Source organism: Phoca vitulina, unplaced genomic scaffold, assembly GCF_004348235.1.
Source record: "Phoca vitulina isolate PV1807 unplaced genomic scaffold, GSC_HSeal_1.0 scaffold6, whole genome shotgun sequence".
Classification (NCBI taxonomy): Eukaryota; Metazoa; Chordata; class Mammalia; order Carnivora; family Phocidae; genus Phoca; species Phoca vitulina.
Window position 1 is genome coordinate 52531682 of NW_022589709.1, and position 8130 is coordinate 52539811.

The window sequence follows — 8130 nt, forward strand, 5'->3', positions numbered from 1 at the left end:
GAATCGTGTTTCGTCCATACATTAAATAAATATAAATAAAACTTGTAATTGTGCTCTGGAACCTGAAAAAAACTTGGAGAGCAATGGAGAGCAATTATCCTTAAAAGATGTGAAAAGTGGGGCACCTGGGTGGCTCAGTCCGTTAAGCTGTCTGCCTTTGGCTCATGTCATGATCCCAGGGTCCTCAGATGGAGCCCTGCATGGGGCTTCCTGCTCAGCAAGAGAGTCTGCTTCTCCCTTGCCCTCTGCCCTTCCCCCCGCTCGTGCTCTCTATCTTGTTCTCTCTCTCTTAAATAAATAAAATCTTCTAAAAAAATGTGAAAAGCTTTTTTTTTTTCCTTTCAAAACCAACAGACTATACGATTTTGCTTAACATATATGAGGAAGTCTTACAAGTTTTCTAACTAAGGGTTTAACTTCTCTCTTCATGTCCAGGAATATACTAGTAGATCTAAGAAATAACTTAGTCATGAAGGCACTGAGTATTTGGTATGTTTTAGGGATTCAAAAGCAAAATCCAATCATATGGCTGTATGGCATAGGATTTTGTGCACCTGAAAGGTGGTATAGGATCCTGGTTAAGGGAGTATGCCTTGAGCCAAACTGCCAGGATTATTAGCTGTGTGATCATGGGCTAGTTACTTAGCTTCTCCGTGTGCCTCAATCTCTCAGGTTAAATGGGGATAACAGTAGTATGTACTTTGAAGGATGATTATGAGTTTATTTCCACAAAGAAGTTAGTAGAGTGCCCGGCCATTTGTTAGCAGTCAAAAACATTAGCCATTATTTTAGCCATTAGAGATTCCTCTTTCCCAGGGAAATTTAAGGACTCTTCGCTGGGTCATTTGTGTCAGCAACCTCCAAAATCCAGTTGTGGCAAGCTTCTCTAAACATGGTTCCACTCCCCTTTTAACATATACTAAAAATGCAATGGAAACTCTTACCGTGTTTCTTTCTGCTTATAACTTAAAATAATTAAAGCAAGCATATACAACAACAAAACAAAACAATCCTTTTACACTCTACAAAACTTTTTAGACAAAAGCCTCAAACATATTTCAAAATGTTTTGGTAATGGTTTACAGCATGTATTAATCTGATAAAGACTCACTTTTTTATGTCTCTGCCCACTAAGGTCTCATGGATCCTCAAGAGTATGGGTAAACAGACAACCAAAATTTAATGAATCTCTGCCAAAAAGGTAAGTAAATGGTGATTTTTTTTTTTCCTTAAACACTCAAGACCACATAATGTTGCAGTAGAGAAAAGAGAAGGCAGTCAGAGTGTCCTCATCAGACACTCCTCACGTAAGTAGGAGACAGCACTTCTTCAGTGGGTCTCAGAAGGTAGGATCCTTGCCACAGGAAAGCTGGGTTTAGCTGCCTGGATGGGCTGGGTGAGTGTGTAGTTCTGATTCCCACCAGAGTGGCCAGACATTTGGGAAACAAGCCTTCCAGGCGCAAGTACCCACCTGTAGAAATTAGAGCTAAAAGTCATGCATTTCAAACATTATTAACAGGTTGCTCTGGCTAGCTTTGCACTGAGGCCTAAGGCTTCAACAACTGTAGCCTCTGGCAGCAAAAAAAGGAATGTCTTGGGGCACCTGGGTGGCTCAGTTGTTAAGCGTCTGCCTTCGGCTCCGGTCGTGATCCCAGGGTCCTGGGATCGAGCCCCGCATCGGGCTCCTTGCTCTGCAGGAGGCCTGCTTCTCCCTCTCCCACTCCCCCTGCTTGTGTTCCTTCTCTCGCTGTGTCTCTCGCTGTCAAATAAATAAATAAAATCTTTAAAAAAAAAAAAAAAGGAATGTCTTCCCAAAGTGGCAACTGTTTGGGATTATCACAGGGACTCCTACTTATATACAGCTTTAGAAATATAAATTCAAAAGTTTTTGGAGTTCATTCATTCAACATTTGCTGTGCATAAAACCCAACTATTCAGGGGCGCCTGGGTGGCTCAGTCTTAAGCGGCTGCCTTCCGCTCAGGTCATGATCACAGGGTCCTGGGATGGAGCCCAGCATCGGACTCCCTGATCAGCTGGAAGCCTGCTTCTGCCTCTCCCACTCCCTCTGCTTGTGTTCCCTCTCGCTGTGTCTCTATCAAAACAAACAAACAAAACAAAAAAACCCCAACTATTCAAAATTCCTGCTCAATTAAGTCTAGTTTATTAAGTTCCACTACAAACGGTAAATGTTTGATGTGTAACATTTAAGGTATCTGCTAAATATTATTAATTAAACATAGTAAATGTGAGGTTGTTTCTTAAGAGAAGCTCGAGGCAGAGAAGCCTATTTGATTAAAAAAATCTGAGTCCAATATGTTACTATCAACAAGTGTTCTCTGAAGTATTTATTGATCTTGTTGATCACTATTAAATTTGTTAAAGATTGGTATTGTGATTGCTAAATATTTCCAAGAAGTGAAAAAAATAATTTCATATTTACTGGATGAGCTGAAAACAACGCTACGGCTCTTGGAGGGTTAGTTTATTTTCCAGAGTTTATATATAAAAGAAGTCTTAAAATTACTTACATACAATACTGTTCCTCAATACATTTCTTAAACATACTTAAACCATGGCATGCATTACTTTTAAGAAATCTACCATGCTTTAAACGCTTGAGAGCGTATCTTTCTTCCGGGGGAGTGTAATTAACAAAAGGGCCCTTAAGTGAGTTGGGAGGGCAAGGGGAGGAAAGGAGGATGGGGCCGCCTTCCTTCTGGGTCAGGGTTAGTTTGCGTGTGCTAGATTCTGGAAGAGAAAAGGTCAGTGCAGGAATTTACTGATTCCTTATTATCTCAAGATGGAAGTCGGGGCTCTCGGGCTTGTCCAGGTTATGAATGGAGAGCTCGACTTCCTTTTCCCTTGCGTCCTCCTAGGTGGCAGTGGGTTTAGGAAGGAAGTGGCGGGGCGCAGGCCCACAGTCCTCGCCCGCGCCCTCCGCATCCGAGTGGCGAGGCCGGGACGGTTCAGCTCACCCAGTCAGTGTAAATTCTGGGAGGGCCCGCTGGAGGAGAGCTCCGCCGGAGTGTGCAAACGGGATTCTGTGAATGTTGACATTAAAGGAATACGCAAATTCAGCCTAGTCCCCGCAGCTTACCCGCACCTATTTTTATATCTAAGCCAAGGTCACTCTTTAATACCGGGCTATAGCCCTGAGCTGGGGCATCGCGCTCTGCCTTGTGGCGGCGGCCCGGGCGGAGAGCGGGCTCCGGGGGCGAGGCGGGGGCAGCCCGGCGCGCCCCCCCCCCCCCCCCCCCCCCCCGGCGTCCGAGCCCGCACCTGCCCGGCGGTCGCCTGAAGGCCGGGCCCGGAGGGAGGCAGGGCGGCGTCGCCGGCGCCGAGGAGGGGCCGCGCGGCGCGGGCGGGGGGATTCGCGGTGGGCGCGGGCGCAGCGCGGCTGCAAAGGCTGGAGGCGCTGCGGCGCGAGTGCGTCACGCCGGCGGAGGGCACGGTGGGCTGCGGCCGACCCGCAGACGAGGAGCCAGGCGTCCCGGGCGAGGGGGAGGCGGCCGCACCCGCCCTGGCAGCCGCGAGCGGCGCGGCCCGGGACCGGCCGGGGGTCGCCAGCGAGCAGCCGCCGGCTCCATTCATTCCCGCGGCTCCGCCTCCTTTCCCGGGCTCCGGTGGCTTCGGAGGCGCGTCCGAGGTGAGTGCGCAGCCCCTCCGGGGCGGGGGGGCCTCGGGCTGAGGCCCAGGCTGCCGCGCCCGACCCCGCGCCCCGCCGGCTTCGGACCCGCGCCCCCGCGGGCGGCGACGCGAGCCGCGGGCTGCGGGCCGCCCTGAGGACTCGGCCGCGGCGCAGGCCCACGCCGGCCTCCCGGGCCCCGGGCGCGCGTCCAGCTGCAGGCGGCCGGCCGGGTCCCCCGAGGGGCGTGTGGTGCGCCCCCAGGTGCGCCGGCCTCCTCGTCAGCGCCACCATTTTGTGTGAGGGAATGCCGCCTTCTTCTTGGCCGGCCTCGGATCGCGTTCGGCTCCCCAGCTGCTGCGTGCCGAGCCCCCTCCGCTCCCACTGCGCCCCACCTGGAGCCTGTCCGCGCTCGCCGGCGGCCCCGGCGGGGTGAAGAGCGGAGCTGGTGAGGCGGCGCGCTGAGACGTTTAGGCTCGGGTTCAGCCACGCAGGTGGCCTCCGGAGATGCTCTGACCACCTCCCTTACCTTCAACTTCTTTTGGTTTAGATACCGTATAGGTTCTCTTCTAGAATGCAGGTCATTGCAATTTTGTTCTAATTCTTAGCTGCCCATTGTGCAGTTTTTCGAGGCCTGTGCCCCAGGAGATCGATGGGTGAAGCATTGAGCCCTGGGTTGTTTATGCTTCAGGGACCTGGATTACATTTACTCCCATTATTGTCCTTTGGGAGAAATGATGAAACATCTTACTCCATTTTCAGCTTCTGGAAATTGGTGTGGGTATCTTGAATTATTTTAGATTATTAGATTCTAAGATAACTGCCTGATGCAGGCCCCTTTCCCCCTTTGAGAGATCCTTTCGAAACATCAATTAAAATACTCCCTTGTGAGGATTTTTGAGGGGGTTGGGGCTGGCGGAACAGGTTTCTCGAAGACTACCGGAAGGAAAAGTTGTAATTGTGATTCAGAACTGTCACACAGTTTGTCATTTTCAGGGTTCCTGAGAATTTGGTAATTCTTGTTTTGATTTATCTTCTCGCAAATGTACCTAAGTACCTAGTGGATTATACTTGTGCCATTTGTGTTTTATCACTGCATCACAGGGATTAAAATCTGGCATGGTGGCTGTTGCATAATACACACGTTTGGGCCTTGGAGGGAATTTACCAAAATGGACCTGGGTTTGATGTACCACGTACATCTGTTTACATTGATGGATTGATTGTACCGGTTATGTTTGCAGACTATAGCTTGTTTTTCTCTTACCGGAGGAAAGATTTTTAGTGCCTAATATGGACCAGGCTAAGTTTTCGTGTTGAGGGGAGGTGGAGGACAGGGAATGAAATAGTGAGAGGAACCTGGGAAATGACCATTTGTGATAAGGCTTCTAGTAGAAACAAAGATAAAACATCAGTCTTTCAAGGAAAGCTTGTAGGTTTCGTAGTAGCCTTCTCTCTTTGAATTTATGAGGAGGATAGGTTTAGGGAACTTAGAAATAGATTATGAGTAGCAATATTAGCCTGCTGCGTGAGTGAGTATTAAGATGTTTTACCTGTGGATTTAAGGTTGTAAAAAGTTTCAAATTAGTTTGACCTGAAATTAGTCCAAAACAGTATTAGAATCATTACAAGTGGTATCAAGTGGTATCATTTTCTAATAAAGGTACAGTATATGCCAAACAAAGGGCTTAACTCTGATTTGGATAAAACAAAGTATTTTATAATAAAATGCTTTTGAGAGTACAATTCCATTGTCATCCTTCTTATAAAATTACTTTTTTTTTGAATAGTTGAAGACTCTTCCATTAATTCTTCGATAAGCAAGTAATTTCTTATGTACCATTCCTAGCAGAAATGTCATGCCTCTCATTAATGACATGTTCCAGGAGGAGAATTATGGAGGTGAAAGGGACCTTGGACATGGAGAGATGAATCTTGTTTTAGGGAACTTGAGCAAGCACAGATTGTCTGCTAGGGTGATTGGATCTGTCTTAGATTCACGGGGAACAAGATAGATCCTCCCAGCAAGTTCATCTTTGAGCCAGATAAAGTTCCCACACCTTTACATTGATTCTGTTAATACACGGGTTACAGAGGTTCACTGAATCGGTACTATTGTGTTTTGTTAACTCCAGCTTGAATTAATGTGGTTTGAGATTTTGAGCATCCATGTTACCAATGTTTGAGAAACTGAAAAGGAAAAAAAAACACTGATGTTTTTCTCCATTAGCTCCCACCCCCCCTTTTTAAAAAAAGATTTATTGGAGGGGGCAGAGAGCAAGAAAGCAAGCATGAGCATGGGGAGGGGCAGAGGGAGAAGCTGACTCCCTGCTGAGCAGGGAGCCCACAGCGGAGCTTCATCCCAGGACCCTGAGATCATCACTTGATGCAAAGGCTGAGGAAGGCAGACGCTTAACCGACTGAGCCACCCAGGCGCTGGCTCCCCTAGGAGAACTATTATGGAGGTAAAAGGAACCTTGGACGTGGAGAGATAAGTCTTGTTTTAGGGAACTTTTACTTTGGGGGCGGTCTCAAGCTGACTCCCTTGCTGAGTGCGGAGCCGGAGCCGGAGGCGGGGCTCATCTCACCACCCTGAGATCATGACCTGTGCCAAAATGAAGTCTGCCATTCGGGGCTCCTGGGTGGCTCAGTCGTTAAGCGTCTGCCTTCAGTTTGGGTCATGATCCCAGAATCCTGGGATCGAGCCCTGTATCGGGCTCCCTGCTCGGCAGGAAGCCTGCTTCTCCCTCTCCCTCTTCCACTCCCCCTGCTTGTGTTCCCTCTCTCGTTGTCTCTCTCTCTCTCTGTCAAATAAATAAATAAAATCTTAAAAAAAAAAAAAAAGTCTGCCACTTAACCTACCGGCACTCGGTCTAGTCCTTTATTTATTAAAAAAGGATTATATTTATTTGAGAGAGCGAGCACAAGCAAGGGGGGGCAGCAGAGGGAGAGGGAGAAGCAGACTCCCCGCTGGGCAGGGAGCCTGATGGGGGGCTCCATCCGAGGACCCTGGGATCATGACCTGAGCCGAAGGCAGATGGTTAACCGACGAGCCACCTAGGTCTAACCTTTTTAAAATCTTACGTGTTGGGGCGCCTGGGTGGCTCAGTCGTTGGGCGTTTGCCTTTGGCTCAGGTCGTGGTCCCCGGGTCCTGGGATCGAGCCCCGCATCGGGCTCCCTCCTTCGCGGGAAGCCTGCTTCTCCCTCTCCCACTCCCCCTCCTTGTGTTCCCTCTCTCGCTGTGTCTCTGTCAAATAAATTAAAATAAATAAATAAATAAAACCTTATGTGTGTTATGTTCAGTTATGTGCCTAAAAATGCAAAGAGATTTACTTTTTAAAGGTAATTAGAATATAAGAGGATTGAGTATTCAGGCAGAGATTCCAAAAATATTTATGAAGGATTCTGTAGAAAGGATTATTGGTTGAACAGGAATTGAAACAAAACCTTCATGTTTCTTCCCATTTCTAAGATTTTGTGATTCTAAAATGAAAAAGGAATTGCGTGATTACTGTGTTTAAGATGATTTTCTCTTCACACATCATTAGGCTTTTGATTCGTTGTATATTTAACGCTGAAATTAAAGTTTAAATTTGGTATGCTTCATGGGTAGTAGGATATTTCACAATTCTTTCCAACAACAACAACAAAATTACTCAAAGTTGAATTTATTAAGAAAAAGATGTCATGGTTTAAAAATAATCAGGGAAAAGCTGATAATTTACTAAAGACATCCTAAAATAATTAGACTCATTCAGTTTCAGGGCTGGTATGTGAGACCTTAAGGTTTATCTGCTCTGTAGGGGGGAACTACTGACTTAGCCCCACCTATTCTTTGTTTAGAAAGTTTGTGACTTACCACTTTTTTAAAAAAATGTGTATCATTTTTAGGTACTACCTGCTCCAGTGAGATGTTAGTTTTACGCTACACCAAAGGTAGCTTTCATTTTATTCAACAAACACGGAGTGTCTATTTTATGGTTAAAGGAACACAAAAACAAATAGACCTCACTTTCATGGAGTTTATAGTTAAGTATTGTGGATTAAAATGCCAAAGATTCCTTAAAATCTAAGAGCACACAGATTTTTGCCACTATGGGTTGTGCAGTGGAGAAGGTTCGGTTGCTGAAAGGAACTGAAGAGGGAAGGAAATTAAGAAGTAGAATTGAGAGTGTGTCCAGGGAAGGAGAGGAACATTGAAGCGGCAGATTGTTGGTTGGGTTTGGTCTGTGATAAGGTCAGGAGGGGGTGGGGGTGAAAATCCACTGAATTTGGGAGTTGAGGGTTACTGGAGGCCTTAAGAATAGTACTATCAGAAGCGCCTGGGTGGCTCGGTCATTGAGCGTCTGCCTTCGGCTCAGGTCATGATCCTGGAGTCCCGGGATGGAGTCCCACATCGGGCTCCCTGCTCGGCAGGGAGTCTGCTTCTCCCTCTGACCCTCTCATGCTCTCTCTGTCTCATTCTCTCTCTCAAATAAATAGATAAAATCTTAAAAAAAAAAA

At 47.1% G+C, this 8130-nt stretch overlaps 1 protein-coding gene across 2 annotated transcripts in view; it reads left to right on the forward strand.

Moving 5' to 3' along the window:
* Positions 1–3377: 3377 nt before the first annotated feature.
* Positions 3378–8130, forward strand: part of FAM169A (family with sequence similarity 169 member A) — a 73056-nt gene continuing 68303 nt past the window's right edge. Inside the window, exon 1 of one of the 2 annotated variants that reach the window (XM_032404196.1) lies at positions 3378–3647. The gene's annotated coding sequence lies outside the window, so the exon portion shown is untranslated. Of the gene's footprint in view, positions 3648–3891; positions 4075–8130 lie in introns of those variants that run through there. The other variant, XM_032404197.1, reaches the window with a different exon arrangement.